Below are 23,431 nucleotides of genomic sequence, written 5' to 3' on the forward strand. Positions count from 1 at the left end.
AGGTTAGGTAGGTGGTATGTTTCTAGAAATTTGTCCATTTCCTCTAGGTTTTCAAGATTGTTGGAGTACAGATTTTCATAGTCCTCTGTTATGATCTTTTTTATTTCTTTTGGATCTGTTGTAATGTCCCCAGTTTCATTTCTTATTTGGGTTATTTCTGTCTTCTCCTGTTTTTCTTTTGTCAATTTGGCCAATGGTTTTTTGATTTTGTTGACCCAAAGAAGCAATTTTGATAAGTTTATTTCTGTCTTTTTTTTTTTTTTTGCGGTGCTGACATTTTCTTTGTTTCTCTTACTATTTTGCACTGAATTCCTTTTGTCTGTGGATTTTTTTCCTTTTCTTTCGTTTTTGTAGATTTTGTGTTTATTGAGACTTTATGGCTTTCATCATTTTAATAAGTAGTTTTGTTAACTTTCTTTGCGGTTACCTTGAAATTTACCTCTATCTTCCTAAGTTTAAATCAGTCTTTTATTACTTGATATCACCTTGACTTCTTCTCCATTTGAAAGTTCTATACCTTCACCGTTTATTCCCTCTCTTATTGTTCTGACATTGTTTTCATTTACAGATTGACCTCTCTGGTTCCCCATTGTAAAATTTTAGTATTGTTTTCTCCTCAAGAGTATTACCTAGGTTGGAATCTGGCTGATGCTGCCCTCTGTCCTAGATTCAGATTGTTGTCTGATATTGTTGGCTCTCTTACCAAAGTACTCCCTTTAATAATTATTGTAAGTTTGGTTTGATTTTCACATATTCTCTTAATTTCTGTATATCTGGAAATGGCCTAATTTTACCATCATATTTGAGTGAGAGTTTTGCAGGATATATTATTTTTGGTTGGCAGGTTTTTTTTTTTTCCTTCCAATATTTTATATATGTCATCCCATTGCCATCTTGCCTGAATGGTTTCTGCCAAGTAATCATTATTTCCCCTTTGCATGTGACTTTTCATTTTTCTTGAGTGGCTTTCAGAATTATTTCTTTGTCTTTCATTTTGGTGAATGTAATTATGATATTCCTTGGTGACTTTCTTTTGAGGCCTATCCTATATGGGGTTCATTAAGCTTCTTAGATGGTCAGCTTTTCATCTTTAATTTTATTAGGAAAATTTTCTGTCAGCAATTCTTCAGTGGTCCTCTCTGTGTTTTCTGTTTTCTCTTCCTGCTCTAGAACTCCAATCACACACAAATTTTTGCTTTTGATTGTATCCCACATCGTTTTCAGGTTTCTTCATTTTTTTCTCTGATTTCTCCTGAAACAATGTGGTATCCAAGGATTTGTCTTCAATTTTCACTGATCCTCTCTTCCATTGTTTCAAATTTGCTCCTAAAACCTTCTATTGCACTATTTCTGAAGTCTTGTTGTTTATTTTTTACATTTCTAATTGCTCTTTTGTATGGCTTTTAGTTGTTTATTTATTTTGACACCTTTTTCCTTTATTATTTTCCCAAATACTTGCATTGTTTTGTCTCTTTTCCCTGATTTTGTCTGCATTTTCTATGATTTTGGCTATTTTTCCCTTATTTTTTGTCTGCATTTTCTTTTATCTCTTTTATAATCCCTAATAGGGAACTACCTCTAATAGGTGGTTCCAGTGTCTTTTCTTCTACCAGAAGGTCATCTGGTGTTTTATTTTTGTCACTTTCTGGAGCCATTCTGTCATTTTTTTAAAAAAATATATTTTAATATTGTCTGCTGTCTTCTGGACATTCAGGAATTATTTTCTTCTTTTATTGATTGTTGATTTGTTTCATCCTGCTTTTTTGTTTTATTTGATTATGTCTGGGTAGGCAGGTTGGGTTTGTTTTGTTGCTTGCTTTTCTGTGGGCACGATACTTCTCACCACCTTGTCCAGGTGGTCAGAGCCAGTCGCTCAGCTATGGTGCAGCAGGCAAGTCCAGTGCAGGGGGAGGTTGGAGGAGTGGGGAGGGGTTGTTTACAGCATGACCTGGGGCTTACCAGGTGGGACTGGGGGGAAGTGTAGGTCAGGGCCTGGGGTCTGGGGATCCATGCTGATGCCACTTGGGGGCGTGGCACTCAGCGCACAGTGCAGATAGGCAGGAGGGAAGGCAGAGGATGTGATGTGTGGAGCTAAGTGAGTGAGGGAAAAAAGAGCAAGAAATAGAAACCAAAAAATACAAAAAATGAAGGAAAAAAGAAGAAAAAGTAAATACAATGGTGGCATGGTAGGATTTGGCAGGTGGAGGCTGGGTATACCTGCGGAGGCTGTGTGCCAGTGGCTCTTAACCAAGCGTTGTGGCCCAGTCTGTTGAGAAGGAGCACGAGGGGGTGCATGGGGTTAGGTGAGCAGGAGAAAGGAAAGGAAAGAAGGGAAAGAAAGATAAGAAACAAAACAAACCAAAAACAACAAAATAAATAATAAATATGGTGCTGAGGGAGCTGGCCATTACAGGGATGTCAGAATTGGGTTGGTAGTGAGCTGATGTCTCTCTTGCCAGGCGATGTGACACAGCCCATCAGGAAGTGATGGAGGCAGCACAGGACCTAGGTGAATGGGAGAAGGAAAAGGGAGAAGGGGAAAGATAAAGAAAAATAAAAAGTATGCACTGAGAAAGTCAAACTGCGGGGATGGCACAGATCCAGGGAGGCCATGTGCCAGAGTCTTTCTAGTCAAACAGTGTAGCACAGCCTGTGAAGATGTGGGGCATGGTGCATGGTGCTAGGTAGGGAAAAAGGAAGGGAGAGGGAGAGAAGAAACACAAAAAATAAAAAGAAAGAAAAATAAACACACGAAAATAAATGGCGCTGAGGGAGCCAGTCAGTGACGGCAGCATAGACCCAGGGAGGCTGTGTGCCAGTGGCTCTCTAGCTGAGCAGTGCAGCACGGCCCTTCAAGAGAGGGTGGGGACAACACACAGGGCTAATTGGGCAGGAGAAAGAAAAGGAAGGAAGGAGAGAGAGAGAAGAAACAGAAACAAACAAACAAAGCAACCAAACTAAAAAATATGGTGCTGAGGGATCCAGCTGGTGGGAGTAGCGCAGACCCTGGGGTAGGGGTGGGGGCATGTGTCAGTGCTCTCTAGCCGAGCAGTGTGCTAAGGCCCTTCAGGAAAGAGCAAGGACAGTGCATGGGGCTAGGTGGGTGGGAGACAGGAAAGGAAGGAAGTCAGAGAGAGAAAAGAAATAAACAAAACAAAAAAACAAGCAAACAAAAAAATATGGCACTGAGGGAGCCAGCCAGTAGGGGCGGCACAGAACCAGGGAGGCTGGGTTGGTGGCTCTTGAGCAGAGTGGTGTGGCACAGCCCATCAAAAAGGGGTGGGGATGGCACATGGGGCTAGAGGGGAGGGAGAAAGGAAAGAAAGGAGGAAAGAGAGAGAGAAGAAACAAAAAAAGCCAAAAAACAATAACAACAACAACAAAAATGGCACTGAAGGAGCCGACTGGTTGGGGCAGGGTGGACCCAGGTGGCAGTGAGCTGATGTCTCTCTGACTGAGCAACTGTGGCCTGTTGGAAAGTGGTGGAGGCCCAGTAGAGGGAAGAAGCATGGGTATGGGGAAGTGTGTATTCCGGGTTACCGGGTGCTCTTGTCTCCTGCTGGGAGTTCTGTGAAGTTGCCATCCTATACTTCCTGTTTATGTCCCCTTGGTGGCTGTGCTCAAAGATGGCAAATCTGTGCTGCAATAGCTTGTAGGGGACCTCCACTCAGTAGCTCTCCTTGTTCTCTTTCATTTTCTTATTCCATTTGGAACTTGATTGCGTTCTTTATACCTTCATTTGATGCTTAGCGTTCCAGGACTGATGTTTGTATTTGTTTTACTTAGTTTTTCAGGTCTTTGCTGCAGAGGGGCAGCATGGTGCTTCTGTCTATAGAGCCATGTTGGCTCTGCCCATTTTATTTTATTTTTAATGAAATCTCATTTGTACCCAGAGATTAGTGGGCACTGGGGTACAACATTCAGATTATAAAATTATTCTCAACTGGCTACACAGAGAGACTGTTGTTTACCTGAACACTATCCTTAAACGTGTCAGAGCAGATGAAATTCAGTCTACAAGAATTTACAGAGTGTCACAGAGTACAGAGCAAGCTCCTGCTCCTATTATCAATTGACGTATAGAAAGAAAATAGTCCTAGACAGGGATCCAGAGACCTCAGCTTGGCTTTGAGTCTCATTGTGTGAGGTTGGAACCATCCCTTCCTTTCTCTCTGGGCTTCCTGTACTTACCCCAAAGCCTTAGCTTCCTTCTATTTTAAATGAAGGAGCCAAGTTTCATCCTTTTATCTTAATGATTCTATTATTTTAGCTGAATAGACAAGACCTAATGGAATACACCATCATCCATTTGCCAGTTTGTTGTACAGTGGTGGCTTGTATGTTGCTATGATACCAGAAGCTATGCCACCGGTACTTCACACACCAGCAGTAGGACCGGCAACATTTTGTTATGTTATACAATGTCACCATGAGTTGGAGACAATTGGAAGCAATTTACAACAATGTAATAGAACAAAATGTAACACAATCTAATACAGTAGCTAGAAATGAATAGCCAGCAATGCAAAGCTGTATATAATGAAATGTTAAATTGTGTGTGGCAGACTAAGAATATTTTAAGAATTCAAACTGGTTTGCCAGGTTGAATGCTCTTTGACAGCAGGGACTCTGTCAAGGTTAATCATTAGTGTCTAGCAACTGTAATTCCCAGGTAGTGTAAACAGTTAACTTAAGGTGCTGGACTGCTAATGGAAATGTGACTGGTTCTTGTCCACCTGGAGGTGCCTCGAAAGAAAGCCCTAGTGATCTATTTATGAAGAATCAGCCATTGAAAGCCCTATGGAACACAGTACAACTCTGACACACATGGGATCGACATGAGTCAGAGTGGACTCAAAGGCAACTGTTCTTGTTGTTGTTGTTATTTTCCTTTTTTTAAAAAAAAAATCTAGCAACTACCTGGCACACAGTATCTAATTAAACTAGTTTAATAAATCAAGTGGATGAGATGAATGTGAAAATGTAATTGGTAGTGTTTTAAACAAAAACCAAACCTGTTGCTGATGAGTCGATTCTGACTCACAATGACCCAAAAGGACAGAGTAGAACTGCCCCATAGGGTTTCCAAGGAGTGTTTGGTGGATTTTAGCAAAGTAAATTAAAAACTGTAACCCGAATAAGAATAAGACAATATATACTAAGCACTTACAATGTTTCGGACCCTGTGCTAAGCATCTTCATGTAAGTTTCATCTTTGGGACTTCCCTAAAAGTTAGGTACTATTGCTAGTGTCCCCCTTTAATGGATGAGCAAACTGAGCCTAAGGAAATATTTGAAACCAAGCTCGAGTCTGAAGATGCATTGTCTTTATATATGCCTTGTGTTCTCACCCATGATGACTTTCACTTCACTTACACAAACCTCCTAATACTGTCTTTAACCTACTCTGGATAAAGAAGTCCCTGGGTGGTGCAAATGGTTAAGCACTGAACTTATTAACCAAATGATTGGTGTTTCAAACCCATTGATAGAGGCCTCAGAAATAAGACCTGGCAATCAGCTTCTGAAAAGTCACAGCCTTGAAAACCATATGAAGCAGTTCTACTCTGCATATGTGGGGTCACCAGGAGTTGAAACTGACTCAACAGCAGCTGATAGCAACAGCACTCTGGATAAATTTTCCAACCATTCTCCATTGTAAACATTTTCCTTCAGTGTAACTCTTAAAGAAAACCTATCATACATCTGGAAAGCTTACCACACTGCATCTTATTCACATGTAGTCCTTTCCTTTGAACCTGAGCTTGACAAGAAAGTATGACTGAATAAGAAATATAAAGTGTTCACTCAGTTTTATGTTTCAGCATTTGCATTGCTGTAGCAACAAAAATAGAAGATTGTATTCATTGTCACACTAATCAATTCCAATCTCTGCTTACTAAATGAATCATCTGCTTACTGAAAGGCTGCAGTTGTTGTAGAATGTGCTTATAAGGGAAGGGATAGGGAAGACATTTATCTGCCCCAATTAGACCATGAGAAAGGAAAAAGAGAAGAGAGAGAGAATGTTTGTTGTATGAGTATACTTTTAAAGAAGAGACCTTGGCCTTAAAATAGGTCATGTTCTGTAAAGAGTGGTACCCAAATGCCATCTCCATTCAATAGAACCTAAAATTCCTTTAAAAATGATCCCCAGTAGACACTGGTCATTCTTATCCTGAACTATTCTCCTCATACCCAGCACTATCAGATGACTTCTCTATGGAGCATAACAGATTTGTCAGGGAGAGAGATGAAAAGAGGTGATTTTTTGAACTCCTGTTATGAGTTTGAGCATCTGAGGTGGACTGGTTTACCAGCACTAGACTTACCTGTATTATCATTAAGAGCAGTTGCCCACAATTCTACAATAGCCACTTTACTGTGATTGTAAACTTTTCTTAGTTTGCTAAAAAATCTATAACTGAATAAGTTTAAGTACACCTTCTGGAATTACCAAGCTCAGAAGCTAGGCTAGTGTTTACTATGATTTTTCTGGACCATAACTTATTCAGTCTATGTAGAATTAAATGTCCTAAAGAATGTTTGCTAAAGTACTTCACCACAAGTAAAACTGCTTAAAATACACTAATCAATAGTAATCTCATGTTGATTTCTAGTTACTCTTGTCTTTTTACATTCATATCAAATAAAATCAACTAATTGATTTAAGCAAAAAAAAAAAAAATGAGAGATTAAAATATGTATGAACACCCTGGCAAGGATCTGACAGGAAAGATATCCTTTTACATGGCTAAGCATATCACTTTATACTTCCAGGAGTATATACAGGAGTATAACTTTTCTAAAAAGTATATCCCATGTGTGAGTATCTTTGAAATCTTAATTTTCACAGCATCCCTGGGTGGTGTAAAGGGTTAACAAGCTTAGGTACTAACCAAAAGGTTGAAGGTTCAAGTCTACCCAGAGGCACCTCGGAAGAAAGGCCATTGAAAATCCTATTCTACTGTGATATACATGGGGTCATGATGAGTTGGCATCAGCTTGACAGCAATGGTTTTTTAAAAGGTATTCACAGAGAACTTCTATTTTTAAAACACGTGAACTGATGAAATAATCAGAGATTATATCAACCAATTACAAATTCTTATCTTCAATGCACATCTTGATTTAGGACACTTGGTCCCATAAATCCACTTAGCTCTGCACTCCACTTAGATATCATACAAGCATCTCAAATTCGTTAGGATCAAAATTGAACTTTTTATATTTCCCTGACAAACCTTCATTTGGTGCTCTATGTTCCCACTTCCTCAGGACAGTAAACTAGAAACATTCTTTCATCATTCTCATCTTCTTGCTTCACATCTGACCCAAGTACTGTCATTTCTTTCCCCAAAATATAGGTTGTCCCTGTCTACCTCTTTATATGTGCACTGCCACTACCCTAGTGTAAGCCAGTAACATTTCTCATCTGGATTACTAAAAGAGCCAGATTACTAATGGTTACTAAAAGCCAGGTTACTAAAAAAGTTACTGTCACCTGGCTTCTACAATTGTCTTCCTTAAAGTCATTCTTCACTTACCTGCCAGAGTAATCTTCTCACAGTTTGGAGAGAATCTTCCTACTTAAGTCCTACTTTACTATAAAATGAAGGAAAAAAAGAAAAGAAAAGAAAAAAAGGCACATTAAGTCCTGCAGGAACTGGTAACTGTTGGCCTCTCCAACCTCATCTGATTTCAGTCTCCACTACAGGGGAGAAAGACTTGACGATCTTCTCTAGAAGTTTTCTTGTGGATTCCTAATTTATTGTGTAGTGCCTAGGATCTTAAAAGATTGCAAACAACCACCCAAGTTACAACAATTGGTCTCTATTTGCCTGGAGCAACAGAGGAAGAAGGAGCATCAGGAATAGAAGGAGGATACAGAATGTGTGGCAAATTGTCTCCATGAACAACTACCTCCTTTGCCATGAGACCAGAACTGGATGGTGCCTGACTACCATTGCTGAACACTTTGATCAAAGATTCTATAAAAGAATCCTGATCAAAAAGGGGGAAATGCAGAAGAGAATTTCAAATTCTCATGGACTCCATCCAGACTTCCTAGAGCCATGAAGATTGGATGAACCCATGAAACTATTGCCCTGAGATAATCTTTAAAACTTAAACCATAAATATACTCTGAAATCTTCTTAAAACAAAATAGCTTATCTTAAAACAACAATAAAACTTAGTATTTCAAAACAAAGAATATTGCCTCTAAACTGAAACTATCCTTAAGTTTCTCATTTCAGCTTCCATTATACTATTGGTTTTATGGATTGAATTGTGACCCCCCAAAATTTGTGTTGTAAAACCTAACCTCTATGCCTATAGTTATAATCCCATTTGGGAATCGATTGTCTTTATTACATTAATAAGGCAGTATTAGTGTAGGGTGTTTCTTGAGTCAATCTCTTTTGAAATATAAAAGTGATTACATGCAAGCTAGCAAGCAGAGACAGGGGAAGAGAGATGCCAAGCCACGTAAAGCTAGCACAGGAGCTGACATTCAGGAGAGACAAGGAACTTCCTCCAGAGTCCACAGAGAGAGAAATCCTCTAGAGCTAGTGCCCTAAATTCAGATTTGTAGCCTCCTAAACTATAAGGAAATAAATTTCTGGTTGTTAAAGCCATCTTCTTGTGGTATTATGTTAAAGCAGCACTAGAAAACTAAGAGAAAATTTAGTGCCAGAAGAGTAGTGTGTTACTCTATCAGATACCTAAAATGTTGAGGTTGTTTTGGAATTGGATAATGAGTAGAGGCTGGAAGAGTTTAAAGTGTCTAATAGTGAAAGCTTAGATTGCTTTGAAGAGAATGTTGGTAGAATTATGGACATCAAAGACAATTCTGATGAGGGCTCAGAAGAAAGTGAGGAGAGCTATAGAGAAAGTCTCTGTCATCTTAGAGAATACATATAGCACCAGCAAAACAATGTTGGTGGAAATATAGAGGTTAAATGTGTTTCTGGTGAGGCTTTAAAATAAAATGAGAAACAAGTAATTGGACAATGGAGGAAGGGTGATGCTTTTTATGCAGTGGCAAATAACTTGTCTGAATTATGTTTGAATGTTTGGTGGAAGGTAGAACTTGTAAGTGATGAACTTGGATGTCTAGCTGATGAGATTTCTAAGCAAGATCCTACAGGGGCTGCATGGTTTCTCTTTATCACTTACAGTAAAATGCGAGAGGAAAGAGATGGACTTAAAAGCCAACTGTGCAAAATGAAAACAGAACTTAAAGATTTGGAAAATTCTGTTGTACAAACTAAGGACATGTGTCCTAGAATGTTCATCAAAGACATAGCTACACAATCTTTCGTTAAAGAGATTAATCTTGTGACTGATGGATCTAACCAACTACCGCAGCAGAGAATTCATCCGTTTAGACTGAAGGGACAGAGAAAGAATGAAAAGAAAGAACACTGTCTGCCTCTTGGAATTCTACAGGCAGGAAACAGGGCAAATGAGCTGCATATGATATCCTCCAAGAAAAGAAAAGGACCATCCCCATCCCTGGAGCACCTCGGAGATCAGCAGAACTGTTGGAAGGAGCAAAGGAAGCAGGGTCTTCTTGGTTTCAAAGGGTGGGGCCATGGTCTCCTGGATCTCAAATGGTGGGACCACAGCTTCCTAAGTTTCAAAGAGTTGAATCTTTTCCAACTTTGTTCTGAAGTGTGCTGCCGCCATTAAGGTGTGCTGGGGAATGAGGCCACCACTCAAAGCTAAGGGGGTGGGGCTGCCATGCCCATGGGGCAGGAGAACAGGGCCTGCTAAGGCTGGGGCGGGGGCACCACTCAGATGGACTAAGAGAATGGGGCCACCCAAAGTGGAGGAGGGAGCAGAGTTGCCATCCCAGAGGGCCTGGAAGGTGGCTCTGAAGCCCAGGGCCCAGAGGTCTCACCCAGGATCCAGGGGGTGTGGTCAACATCCAGCGTCTGGAGGGCGGGGCCATTGCCTAGATGGTCTCAGAGAAGAGAGGATTATTTTCAAGTCTTGAGAGCTAATGTAATTTGTTCTGCTGCGTTTTGGGCTTGCTTGGTGCCTGTTATCCCTCCTTTTCCTCTAATTTCTCCCATTTGTAATGGAAACGTCTACTTTGTGCCTGTTCCATCATTCTACTTTGGAAACAGATAACTTGTAGTCTATATTTCACAGGTTCACAGATGAGACGGAATTTGTCCCAGGATAGCATACACCTGCAGTCTCACCCATATTTGATTTAGATGATTCAGAAGATGAGATTTTGGGCGTGGAGTTGATTTAAGACTTTTGCGATCATGTGATGTATGAATGTCTTTTGGACGCAGCAAGGATATGAATTTTGGGGGGCTAAAGGGTGGAATGTTATGAATTGAATTGTGTCACTCAAAAATTTGTGTTATAAATTCTAGCCTGTATGCCTGAGGTTATAATCTTGTTTGGGAATGGGTTGTCTTTATTATGTTCATGAGGCAGGATTACTGCAGGGTTTGTCTTGAGTCAATCTCTTCTGAGATATGAAACAGATTAAATGCAAGCTAGCAGGCAGAGATGGGAGAAGAGAGATGCCAAGCCACATAAAGATTTTCCAGGAACAGAAGCTGAAGAGAAAAGACCTTTCTCCAGAGTTGACAGAGAGAGAAAGTCTTCCCCTAAAGCTGGTGCTCTGAATTTGGACTTCTAGCTTCCTGAACTGTGAGAAAATAAATTTCTGTTTGTTAAAGCCATCCATTTGTTGTATTTCTGTTATAGCGGCATTTGATATTTAAGACATTTGGCAAGAACCTTAGTTCTTTTTATAAAACAAGATTTAGGCATCACCACTATAATAATAATAATATTTAGGCTGTATAGTCATACAGTTCAGGCCCATTACTTTTATCTGTGTGACCTTGGACAAGTTTCTTAAAGTCTCTGATCTTACAGGTCCTCATCTTAGATAATTCTACTATAGAGTGGCTACGATAATTAAGTAAATGATATATTTAAAGTACTTAGCATAGTGCTAATACTGATTAAAGCTTTTCATAGATGATGATGATGATGGAAGTAATGATCATGATGATTATACGATGCCATGACTATTTAAATAAGATACAATATTTGGGCCTTTTTCTTGTTGAGTTACCTAGATTGATATTTTAGTGACTTATTCTGTATGGTTTCCATGAATATTTATCTAGACAGAGGTTATGAAAAAATAAGTCTTTGTTTACAGATTAATTTATTTAGTTTAAAAGTTCTATATAGCATATTTTAGGACAGTTTTTTTAATTCTTCATATGTAGTTCCAACTTATTTTTAATGTCTATGTACTTATAGTTTATCTTAGGATTAATGAGGTAATGTCTAAAAAGAACTTTGGAAGAAGTGCAAGGTCAGAGTTCAAATTATGTCAGAACTTATATTTGTGTTTATAAACTAGAATGATACTTTTCTACATCTGAGGCCTTGGCATGCCAAGAACTCGGTACCATGTTGAAGAGCTGTTATTATAAAGGAAAGAGTGGTCAAAGATACAGGGACTGATAGAATGTGAAAAAAACATTAGACATAAAAAGAAAGAATGGAAACAGAAAATGAAAACAGTAAGGCAGATTTGAAGAAAGAGAACAATGAGATAAAATAACCCTTCATTTACTTAGTAGGTACATGTGATATAGTTCTTCACTGTCATCTCCTTGAAGCACCGTCTTTACTTGCCTTTCAGGATAATTCACTCACCTCTTTGCCTTCCTCCCAGCTCAGGCTATTCTATCTTGGCTCCTTTGCTGTCTCTTCCCCATCTCCCTGACCTCTAAATGTTAGAGTGTTCTATATACACATCGTTTAATGTCTTCTATCTACACGTTGTCTTTTAATTATCCCATATAGACTCATGACTTTAAATTTCTTTTATATGCTAATAATTTCCAAATTTTTATCTCCAGCCTGAACTCTCCCCTGAACTCTAGACTCGTATATCAGTTGCCTGTTCAACAGTTCCACTTGGATGTCTAATATGTATCTCAACTTTAACACATCCAAAACTGAGCTTTGGATAAATTCTTCCCATCCCTGGTCTTGGTCCTTCATAAATCTTCTCCTCTCATAGTCTTAGCCATCTCAGTACATAGAAAATCCCTAGTTTGTGTGTGTGTGTGTGTGTGTGTGTGTTTGCTCAGGCCAAAAACCTCCTAGCTGTTCTAGTTCCTCTGTTTCCATCACAATGAACATCCAATCCTCCAGCATATTGTGTAAGCTCTATCTTCAAGTTTTATCCAGAATCTGAACACACTTAACACTGACATTTCTACCTCTCTGAAATGTTAGAATAGCTTCTTAACTTGTCTCCCTGCTTCCACACTTACTTTTGTTATAAACCTTCAAACTGTGGTGTGACTGACGGAATCCAGCTTAAGATGGGATTTCTGGCTACATGGTAATTTGGTATCTTATTCGTCTCTAGCGGGGCCTAGTATCTCACCAGGAACTCTTATTCAAGGGTGATTAATTCTCCATTGAGATGGAGTAGCCTTGCTCCAAAACTCCAGGAGTTGCCTTGACATTCTCCCATTAAGTTTTACTCAAAATTCACTGAAGAGTCTTTTGCTGTCACATATATACTTAATACACAAAGTTTGTCAGGTTCCATGGACCAATCATTAGGGCTACTCACACCAAAATCTGAAAACCTAGACCTGCTACAGTCTTTTCCTGCTCTGTGCGCTCAGGGCAGGATTACCCAATAAGCAAGGTATGCACAGGCCCAATTGTGCCTTCCCACCCATCTGCAGTAAACAATTTCATCTGTCCCCCGCTGCCTTAGTGATGTGGTAAAACCCATGTGAAATTACTCACCACAGATTAGCAAGTAAATACAATTAAGCCCATGGGTACATTGCTCAATGCAAGCCAGTGCATACCGTGCTTAGTGGTTAATGGCCCCTGTGTTAGTTACTCAAACTTAGCAGCTTTTCCTGTCACTTGATATATGGGCTGGAGCAGTATTTCAGGATGTGGCTTACCAGGCATCATGCTTCCCTCTTTATGGTGGAAGGTGAAAAATGCATTAATTGACCTTTTTTGGAGTGTATTTAACAAAATACCACAAACCACTGCATCCCTAATTTCTTTTTATTAATGTCCTAATATTCTCTTTATTGAGTTTATATTCACACTTGCCAGTTGTTGCTTATCTGGTCTGACTAACATGATGTCATCAATAGAATGGACCAATAGGATGTTCTATGGAATGCCCATGAGTTCTGGGTCTCTTTGAAATATATTATGTCAGAAGGCTGAGAGTTAATATAGCCATGAATCGGTGTTATAAATTTATGCTGATGTCCATTCCAAGTGAATGTGAATTCCTTCTGGTCTTCATTTCTGATAGAGATTGAAAAGATAACTTCTCCAGATCAATGGACATATAGCATGTACTCAGGACTGTATTAATCAACTTTATCAAAGTTACCACATTTGAAAACAACAGTTTCAACTGTGAGTATTACTTTGCTGAGTAATTTATTGTTGTCTGCCAGGATCTATCTGATTTTTTAAGTAGCTGTACTGGTGAATTGAATGGAGATATGATGAGGAGAGCCATCACTGTATTCTTCAGTCTTTAAATAGATAATAGTCTATATCAATTTCATAGGCTACCACTGCAAATCTTCTTACTCTACAGATCAAGGAACCAATCTGGAGATTCTGGGATACCAAATATACTCACTCCAACTATAAAGTTGGTACCTGAGAAATATCTATCTAGTGAGGTCACAATTCACTGTGAACTAGACCTAGATCAGTACTCCATTTGTTACTTTGCTCCCATAGGCTCCCAGTCTATAGGGGAGTGATAAGGATGCAATTGGTTCCTGAATATCAATATCTGGACATGTGTTCACAATCTTTAAAAAATTTGAGTAGTTCCATTTTTTTCAGGGTACGGTGACCTGAGTAAATACCCACAGATACCTCTGGGGAAGAACTGGGGAAATCCTCTGTACTTGGCATGGTATAGCAAAGTACTCTCTTCTAGGGACACATCCTCTTCTTTAGTCAGTGGCTCTGGGTCTGAAAACTGGTTCAGTATAAAAACCTGGCAAGGAATCGAAACCTGTTGGCATCAAGTCGATTCTGCCAAAGATTAATGACATTTTATTTTGATATCTGCCCTCATCCTTTTGATCGTCTATCCTTGATTTATTCTGGTTATATAGATTGAATAATACCCTTGTTGGCTGCTCATGTATCTTGGTTTTACTAATCATCTCCATAGTTCAATTCAGTCTATTTCCTCTGGCCTTCACTCCAACCCTGCTACTCATTTAAGAAACTGAGATGCCTGACTTTGACAACTGAATACATGCACATGTCCTTTATTATTGAGGGGTCCTATCATCCCCATTGCTATCAGTGATCCTAGTTCTGTCACAGTATTTTCTATGATCTTCCCTGCTCAAAGAGCACAGCCACCACCACACTTCTAAGTGATGCTGATGTTCTTCATACCAGCAAGTTCTTTATGCTTTTGGTAAACAGAACAACCTTTGTGATCGCTCACGGCCAGACAATCACCTGGTGGGTTTTCAGCAGGACTTCGAACCTATTCATTCCAGTTCAAACCCCTGCTGAGAATTTGCTTTTCTACTCCAGATATACTAGTTTAATAAGATCCCCAGGTGACTCTTATGTATAATAAATTTTGAGAACCGCTGCTCTATTAGTGGTTCTCAGAATTGGTCCTTAACCAGCAGTATTAGCATTGCCTGGGAACTTGTTAGAAATGCAAGGGTGGTAAATCCTTTATCCTGAGAGAGTGTTTCTATATCAACACACTATTTTTTTCCAGCTTATGTTCTGCCCATCCAACACTTGCAGAACCCAGCTTTATATGTTATTTCCTAAATCTTGCCATTATGTGTTTTCTAGGTCCTACAGTTATTTCATGCTATTGTCCCTTTCCTCCCTTAGGAGGTCAGAACACCCCTAGACTTCCTAAGTTGTGATTTAGTCTAGTTTTTGGACTAGAGGTCAGGGGGAAGGTAGGGTAAGTTCTTGAGAGGGCAAGAGTTGTCTTGCAGAGGTAGACAAAGATCTTTAAGAAATGGTAAAACACTAACTTAACAGGAAGAGATGGTCGCTTCTGCAGGTTTAGAGGGTTCAGCAGAATTTGAGAATCTCAGATTTTCAAGTGCATCTATCCGAAATGTCCTCATCCTATACTTTATAATTGCATGGATCTCTTGTACCAGGACTTCACCTAACAACAATGATAGGGTCCTTATTTCCAAAAAGGGAAGCAAATAATCCAGCTCTAAAATCTAATCCCAGTTTATTTTTTCTCATATCTCTCCAGGAAGCTGACTCTGAGATGGAGGTTTGCTTGCAGGAATTTTATTAGGAAGTACTCTAAGGATCAATGTCTCTGGGGTGAAGGGAAGAAAGCAGAATTTGGCCACCGGGGAGTCCAAGTTATAGAGTAGTCAGAATAAGGTTTCAATTTACTGCACAAGAAACTCTGAAGCTGGGGTAGCACTTTAGAGTTGTCCCAAGAGTGCTGGTTATTTATACCCCCTAATTCAATCTGTCATGGTGTATGACTCTGGACAAAGCATCTGTCTTTACTAAAAGCAATTCCCAAAGACAGCTAATAGCTGGGAGCTGTGCAACATACATTCACAACAACCCCCAAATCTGGAATCAGTATTATAGAGATTTCCTCTTTACTAAATGTAATATTTAGTTAAGCTGGAACTTCTACTGGATCAAATGAGACTATTTTATTTGTCTTTATGACAAGTAAAAGCCATAGACTCATAGAGTTGGAAGAGTCTGAGAAATCATCTAGTCAAATTCCTGAGTAGAACATTGAATCCCTATTGACAGCATTCTCAATGCCTCTGTGTCAATTTCTGAACGCTATTATTGTTGGAATATTGATTTCCTCCAGTGGGACACATTCCAGTTTTGGTACTTCAGATCATTTTGAAAGCTTTCCTTCTTGTTGAGTAGACTCTGCTGTCTTAGGCTGGGTTCTCTAGAGAAGCAAAACCAGTAAAGTGTATAAATATATATATATAGAGAGAGATTATATCAAGGAAACAGCTCACGCAATTGTAGAGGCTAGAACGTCCCAAGTCCGTGGATCAGGGTAGAGGCCTCTCCCAAGTCACACAGCTGCAGAAGCTGGCAAGCCCAAGATCGGAAGGCTCCCACTCTCAGGCTGTGCATATGGATGAATCCCAGGTTCGGCAGATAAACTGACAGCTCAAGTCCCAAGAATGGGAGATGAGAGGACAGGAAGCAGCCAGAGGATCCAGAGAGAGCAAAAAGCCAGAATGTCTGCTTATATACAGATGTGGGCCACACCCCAAGGAGACTCCCTTCCATCTGATTGGCTACTCACAGTATATTCAATCATGGGAATGATTACATTAAAACACTGAGAATCATGGCCCAGCCAAGTTGACACATAATCTTAACCATCACATCTGCCTTTCTATCATTTCTACTTTTTCTTCTACCTCTGACATGAAGAATCACAGACATAGATCAAATTCCAGTGAAAGTACATCAGACACATAAAGATAGCTATTAAGTTGCACCCTGTATACCCCTATTCACTGACACCAACCATTCTTCATGTGCTTGGTTTTCATTTCCATCATGATCTTGTGAATCCACTCCAAGTTGTCAATTTTTCCAAGGGTCGATTTCAGAACTGAACACAGTGCTCCAGGGGATCACTGACACAGAGTGAGCATAGGAACTCACATGTTTTAAGACACTGTACTCCCATGAAGGTAACTTCACATCTTATTAACTCTTTTGGCGACAATATCGGTACATTTTACTCATTGCCTGAAGACAGCTATATCACTGTTGTAATTAAAATGTAAACACCAAAGTTCTAGCTAATTGATTGATATGGACTTAGCTGTTATATTTATTTCCTTTTCTCATCTTCCAAAAATTATGAAAGTGAAGTCTCATTTTATAGCAGGGAAAGAAAAGATAAGCACAAATAGAGAAGAAAATGAAAACAAAAAGACAAGAAAAGATGAAGAGGTGATAGCGTGCCCCTAAGTGATGAGTGAAATGAATCTGTAGAGAACCCAGTTATTATACTGGGTACACGCTTTATATTGCTGAAGTTTGACTTTCTGGGGAAAGGATATTATCAAAGATCACAAGTCAGAAAATGAATAAAGACTAGAACCAAAAATTTAGTTACCTTAAACAAATTAATTTACATCCAGTAAAGTTAGATAACTGTGGTTTAGATTTTCATAATTTTAGTGTATAATAAAATTATTTTTAAGCATCATTTCATGAACAAGATACATTTCTTCTTACAAAAGAGTACTTTCCACCGTCCCAGTCTTTATTTCTGCAAAGAACTTAAGGTTATCTCTGCTTGAAGGCCAGAGTTTTGAAGATAACTTTATATACCATCTTGCTGAGTGGTCATAAATTTATAATGATCCTGAACCTGTTCTTGAAACAAAAGAATAGTCCAATGACTTAAAATAACCTGGCTTACCAGGTGACTTCATTATCTCACTTTCTCTAACATAGTTCTCCACTCTCTTAACTAATACTCCCAATGTCCAAGAGAAACGCAGAAACAGTCAATCTGGATTTGTAAAAAGTTATGGTCTACAAACAAATGGTAAATCTTATATAGCCTGGGAAGCCTACACTTTAACAGATATCAGCAGGAGTTAATAATGTTAGCTTTCCCTAGGAATAGTAGAATCAGAATTAAAGGGGAATTTAAGATCATAGACTGTGAGACTTAAATTATTTATTAAGAACATTTTACTGGCAAATGCTGAGAACAGAAAGAAAGGCAAGCTTTGATAGGAAGAAAAATCCTGAGTTAAGACCTTATTTGCAGCAGCAGCACCATGAAACTGCTCTTTTGCTTTTATTTTTATTTAATGCTCAATTATCTAACGTACTTAAATGAGAGTTCAAATGCTGCCATAATATACCAAACCAAGAAACCAAACAAAACCCATTGCCATCAAGCAACTCTATAGGACAGAATAGAACTGCCCAATAGGGTTTCCAAGGAGAGCCTGATGGATTCAAACTGCCAACCTTTTGGTTAGCAACCTTAGCACCAGTGATATTAATTGAGTGTTTTAAAATGGCTGAGATTGGAATTTATGTTTTAAACATATGCTATATTTATGGAGTTCCCCTTTAACCATTGTAATGCTAACTCTCTCAATTGACTTTCAGCTGTGGATGACAAATCCTTTGACAAACCACAATTAAACTTCAAGATAGCACTGACTGGCAGGTAATAAATCTTCTAATTAATAACCATTGGTTCTTTTCTGTTCTTCAAATGTATGCTCATCAATTCACTGAACTCTCAAATAGTTGACAGAATGGCAGGTGTACGTAAAGCTAGAGATACCGAACAATGGAGATTTGCCTTGACTATGAATTGCACTAGAGGTTCAGGCCACTCACTTTTAAATAATCTCTATAAAATGTGCTTAATTGCCAACAGTAATCCTGTAGTAGCAAGACATAGGTGTTAGTCTTATACTACCACTGTATAAAAGTGTCTGTCAGTTTGTCCTACTGTGGTGGCTTGTGTGTTTCTGTGATGCTGGAAGCTATGACAGTAGTATTTCAAATACCAGCAGGGTTGTCCATGGTGGACAGGTTTCAGCAGAGCTTCCAGACTAAGAAAGGGAAGAAGGACCTGGTGGTCTACTTCTGAAAAAATTGGCCAGTGAAAACTTTATGAATAGCAGCAGAACATGGTCTGATAAAGTGCCATAAGATGGGCCCCTCAGGTTGGAAGGCACTCAAAATACGATTCGGGAAGTGCTGCCACCTCAAAATAGAGTCAACCTTAATGACATGGATGGAGTAAAGCTTTTGGGAATTTCATTTGCTGATATGGCACAACTCAAAATAAGAAAGAACAGCTGCAAACATCCATTAATAATTGGAAGGTGGAATGTATGAAATATGAATCTAGGAAAATTGGAAGTCATCAAAAATGAAATGTAATGGATAAATATCGATACATTAGTGAGCTGAAATGGACTGATACTGGCCATTTTGAATCAGATGATCAGATGGTCTACTGTACCAGGAGTGACAAATTGAAGAGGAATGGCATCACATTCATTGTCAAAAAGGACATTTCAAGATCTATCCTGAAGTACAACACTGTCAGTGATAGGATAATATCCATATGCCTACAAGGAAGACCAGTTTATATGACTTATTCAAAATTATGCACCACCCACTAATGCCATAGATAAGGAAATTGAAAATTTTTACCAGTTTCATAGTCTGAAATTGATCAAACACGCAATCAAGATGCATCTATAATTACTGGTGATTGGAATGAGAAAGTTCCAAATGAAGAAGCATTAGTATTTGGAAAATATGGCTTTGGTGATACTTGGTGATAGAAATGAGGCTGGAGATTACATGGTAGAATTTTGGAAGACCAACGACTTATTCATTGCAAATACCTTTTTTCAACAACATAAATGGCACCTATAAACATGGACCTCACCAGATGAAAAGTATAGGAATGAAATCAACCACATCTGTGGAAAGAGACAATGGAAAATCTCAAGGCCAGGGACCAACTGTGAAACAGACCATCAATTGCTTATATGCAAGTTCAAATTGAAGCTGAAGAAAATTAAAACAAGTCCATGAGAACCAAAATATAACCTTGAGTATATCCCACCTTAATTTGGAGACTATCTCAAGAAGAGATTTGACACACTGAACTTTAATGACTGAAGACCAGACAAGCTCTGGGATGACATCAAGGACATCATAAATGAAGAAAGTAAAAGGTCATTAAAAAGAAAGAAAAGACTAAAATGGATGTCAGAAGAGTCTCTGAAACTTGCTCTTCAACGTAGAGTAGCTAAAGCAAATGGAAGAAATGATGAAGTAGAAGAGCTGAAGAAAAAATTTCAAATGCAGCTCAAGAATACAAAGTTAACTATTATAATAAAATGGGAAAAGACTTGGAATTAGAAAACCAAAAGGGAAGAACACATTCAGCATTTCTGAAGAAAGAATTGAAGAAAAAATTCAAGGTTCAAGTTGCAATATTGAATGACAGGAACTATCAAAAGAAGATGGAAGGAATACACAGTCACTGTACAAAAAGACCTGACTGGTCAATGTTCAACCATTTCAGTAGGTAGCATATGATCAAGATCCAATGGTATTGAAGGAAGAAGTTCAAGCCACACTGAAGGCATTGGCAAAAAACAAGGCTCCAGGAATTGATGGAATACCAATTAAGATGTTTTCAACAAATGGATGCAACACTGGAGGTGCTCACTAATCTATGCCAAAAAATTTGGAAGACAGACTGGAAGAGATCCATATTTGTGCCCATTCCAAAGAAAAACCATCCAACAGAATGCAGAAATTGTTGAACAATATCATTAATATCACACACAAGTTTTGCTGAAGATAATTCAAAAACGGTTGCAGCAGTACATCCACAGGGAACTGCTAGAAATTCAAGCCAATTTCAGAAGAGGACATGGAACCAGGGATATCATTGTGATATCAGATGGATCTTGGCTGAAAGCAGAGAATACTAGAAATATGTTTACATGTGTTTTATTAACTCTGCAAAGGCATTCCACTGTGTGGATTGTAACAAATTATGGATAACGTTGTGAGGAATGAGAATTCCAGAATGCTTAATTGTGATCATGTGGAACCTGTACATAGACCAAGTGGCAGTCATTCAAACAGGACAAGGGGATACTGCGGAGTTTAAATTCAGGAAAGGCCTGCTCAGGGTTGTATCCTTTCACCATACTCATTCAATCTGTATGCTATGCAAATAATCAGAGAAGCTGGGCTGTATGAAGAAGAATGTGGCATCAGGATTAGAAGACTCATTAACAACCTGTGCTAGGCAGAGGATACAACTTTGCTTGCTGAAAAGTGAAGAGGACTTGAAGCACTTATTGATGAAGATCAATGACTGCAGCCTTCAGTATGGATTACACCTCAACACAAAGAAAAGAAAAATCCTCACAAATGGACCAATAATCAACATAATAATAAATGGAGAAAAAATTGAAGTTGTCAAGGGTTTTATTTTACTGGGATCCACAATCAACACCCATGGAAGCAGCAGTCAAGAAATCGATTGATATATTGCCTTGGGCAAATCTGCTGCAAAAGACTTCATTGAAGTGTTAAAAAGCAAAGATGTCACTTTGAGTCCTAAGGTATGGTATTTTCAAATGCCTCATATGCATGAGAAAACTGGACAATGAATAAGGAAGACCAAAGAAGAATTAATACCTTTGAATTATGGTGTTGATGAATAATATTGAGTATACTATGGACTGCCAGAAAAATGAATAAGTCTGTGTTGGAAGAAGTACGGCCAGATTGCTCCTTGGAAGTGAGGATGGCAAGACTTCATCTCATTTACTTTGGACATGTTATCAGGAGGGGCCATTCCCTGGTGAAGGACATTATGCTTGGTAAAATAGAAAAAAAAAAAAAAAACAAAACATTGCTGTCAAGTTAATTCAGACTCATAGAGACCCTATAGGACAGAGTAGAACTGCCCCATAGAGTTTCCAAGTAGCAGCTGGTGGATTTTAAGTACTACCTTTTTGTTAGCAGCCTAAGGCTTAACCACTGTGCAACCAGGGTAAAGTAGAGGGTCATTGAAAAAGAGGAAGACCTTCAAAGAAATGGATTGACACAGTGGTACAACAATGAGCTCAAACATAGCAACGATTGTGAGGACAGCACAGGACCGACCATTGTTTCCTTCTGTTGTACATAGGGTTGCTGTGAGGTGGATCTGACTTGACGGCACCTAACAACAACCACAACACCACTGGTTATGTGGCATATGCCAACATTAATTATTCCAGTCTTGGTTTTCCCAAACATAGGAAATGATAGGTGTTCTTACTGGTCTCTTCTCTCTCTAGTATGTGAGGATTCTAATTTCCTGTATGTATTTTTTAAGCGAAAAACAAAAGTAGATTCAGAAAGACTTGGTCACTAGTCAGAAGAAATTGCAATTTAGTGTTAGTAGAACCTGGGTATGAGTTAATGTGACAAGAAGCATGTTCTCCACATTAAAGAACTAGGAAACTTCTCTCTTCATTTATGACCAAAATGAACTAACAGACATTCCCTTCTCCTGGAAACAACTGAAAACACAAATAAAATATATAAAACAATGATTATCAAGATATTGGACTGAATTAGACAATGAACGACAGTGATTTCTGAGAGATGGGAAACAAATGAGGTGAAATGTATAATTATACTAGCTAACTCCCTAGAGAAAGTTTCCAGACCATGGAACAGAGAGAAATATCCAGGAACTGCCCAGCAATCTTCCTGAGGTGAGGCAATGGAGTTGAAAGTCTGGGGAGGCAAAGGTAGTTAGAGTTTTCAGGGAACTCTAGCCAGAGAAGAGACAGCTACACAGAGAAAAAGCTCCAGAGATTGGTAGTACTACTATGAGTACTAATCAGCGCACACATGTGAGGAAAATACCTGAAACTAAGGTAAGAACCACCCAAAAAGATTGGAAGGAAGAGTGCCTCAGACAGAGCCCATACCTCAGAGTCAGAGTGGAAAACCTCATAATTCATGGAGCATCAGGAGGAGCAAAAAGAATCTTCCGTCAGTAGGAGCAATAAAATTTAAAAGCAAGATGAGAAACAATCAGTTTACAAGTAACTTAACCAAGTCCCAGAACAATGATAAAATATTTGTAGGAATACAAATGCATTCAGCTCCCAAGAAGGTAAAGTTTATAATGTCTGGTATCCAATAAGACATTAGTAGACAGGAAAATATGAACCACAGTGAGAAGAAAAATCAATCAACTGAAACTAATCCAGAACTGACACAGATCTTAGAATTAGCACTAAGAACATTAAAAAAGTAATTATAACTTCATAACATATGTTCAAGAAGCCAGAAGAAAGACTGAAAATGTTAGAGGCATGGAAGATATAAAAGAGAATTCAATCAAACTTCTAGAAATAAAAAATACAATGTCAGAGATGAAAAAATGTACTGGTTGGAATTAACATTAGACAATTCAGAGAAAATAAACTTGAAGACAGCAATAAAATTTATCCAAAATGAGACACAGATATTTTTTAAAAAGTAACAAATTGTCCTTTGTGTTTGATCCATGAGTCTTATATCTTCTACTGGCATCCATGAAGACATGGCAGGCTAATGTGTTAACTTGCAAATAGGGTAAAATCTCAGATCCTTCAACGTTCTTGACAATTTTCTCAATGAGGCTGTATGCTGACAGAGATGTGGATCTTTGGAATATGAAAGTTGACAGCTTCATGGGCCATTTACCAGGATCTGAGGGAAGACCATGAGAATTAATAATAAAAATATTGACCAAATCACATGGTTAACTGGGCTTCTC

The sequence above is a fragment of the Trichechus manatus genome, unplaced genomic scaffold (genome assembly GCF_000243295.1).
Source record: "Trichechus manatus latirostris isolate Lorelei unplaced genomic scaffold, TriManLat1.0 scaffold00055, whole genome shotgun sequence".
Lineage (NCBI taxonomy): Eukaryota > Metazoa > Chordata > Mammalia > Sirenia > Trichechidae > Trichechus > Trichechus manatus.